At 34.7% G+C, this 1,541-nt stretch overlaps 1 non-coding gene across 1 annotated transcript; it reads right to left on the bottom strand.

Annotated features, from left to right (window-relative positions):
• Positions 1-243: 243 nt before the first annotated feature.
• Positions 244-362, bottom strand: LOC145678098 (5S ribosomal RNA). The gene has a single exon (XR_014130220.1). It is a non-coding gene; the product is annotated as a 5S ribosomal RNA (ribosomal RNA).
• Between the last annotated feature and the right edge of the window lie 1,179 nt (positions 363-1,541).

The raw sequence follows: 1,541 nt of genomic DNA, 5'->3' as shown, positions 1-1,541 counted from the left end.
TTTAAAAAGTGGTAATACATTCCGTGTTAAGTATAGTAGTAGGTGCACACGGATCGGAAATCAGGTTATTTTAATGTGCCGTGCAAATAAACAGGCTGTTAGTGTAAGAAATAGTGGGTATAACGCTTAGAATATCGATTAATCGCTATGAAATAATGTTGATAAATTATCTCTTGAAAGTACTATAAAATTAATGTTTCTAGTATTTTCGTACTTGAAGGATAATGAAATTTGAAAAAGAGATGCCAACAGCACCTGGTGTTCCCAGGCGGTCACCCATCCAAGTACTGACCAGGCCCGATGCTGCTTGACTTCGGTGATCGGACGAGAACCGGTATATTCAGCATGGTATGGCCGTTGGCAACTACCTTTTCTTCAATGTCCTGTTAAGGAAGTATGTTTTAAGTAAGAATTGACATTATTAACTATAAAGGCAAGCATATTAACGTCGTTAACATTACTTGGAATATACTAATATTCGAATAAATATTTGAATGTTCGAATGATGAGTGATTCGGATGTTCATAGTGCCACTATGTCCTATCGAGTTTACTATCACGAACCACGTATGAAATTGTATATAAATAAATAAAAATAAATCCTTTATTAAGTATTGATTACAGGAAAAAGGCAAACTTACATTCTTTAATGTACACAATGAAATGTATGAAAGATATTTTTAAGATATGTTTCACTTACCCTTTATAACGCAAGGTAGTTTTCAGTGTAGCATCCTCTTCAGCTGCGAGATAACGTAAGGCAGATGATCATTCAGTCGTGAAGCACTAAAATGTAATATACATTTTAACTATTATCGATAAGAATTATTTACTGCAGGGATGCAAATAAAGTGAGGCAAATTAGTAAATAAAAACCGATACTGTAACTGATAATGTAATTACGTATCTGTATTAGTTGTATATACAGTAATCGCACGATTATCCGCGGAGTTGGATGTTGGCATAATCGCGCATAATCAGCAGTATGAGCAGAAAAGGGAAATGAAATGAAATCTTTAGATTTACGTCGCATACTTATACCGGTTACGCTAAAGGAGACGGTGATGATGAGTACTGAATGAAGAAAGTGGGAGGAAACGGGAGAAACCCGAGAAAACCCATGAGCACGGTCTTTATGCACGACAAAGTTCACACGGCACGAGCTGGGATTGAACCAGGGACCCCAAGCACCGGAGGCCAAAAAAGGGACAAAAAGTCTTTCGTGCAACTTTCGTTTTCGGTAAAAAGTTTACACATAATTTAGAAAGAGTAGTTTTCTGGTCTTTTTATTTCACAAGTTGGTTCATGTCTATATTTTTTACATGCATAAAAAATTTTTCAACTCCCTTGCTTAGTTCCTGTTAAAGACCTCTACCTCTGATTGTATTTTTTGCACATATTCTTATTGTTTTCAGACAACATTTCTAAGAGCGTAATTTATCGTCAGCAAGAAAAGAAAAGGAAAGCCTCGGATAGTGGAATGTGTACTGTATATATATATATATATATATATATATATATATATATATATATATATATATA

The sequence above is a fragment of the Thermobia domestica genome, unplaced genomic scaffold (genome assembly GCF_964235325.1).
Source record: "Thermobia domestica unplaced genomic scaffold, izTheDome1.hap1.1 HAP1_SCAFFOLD_1862, whole genome shotgun sequence".
Lineage (NCBI taxonomy): Eukaryota > Metazoa > Arthropoda > Insecta > Zygentoma > Lepismatidae > Thermobia > Thermobia domestica.
Note: the sequence above shows the minus strand (reverse complement) of the source record. Positions and strands in the feature narration are given on the sequence as shown.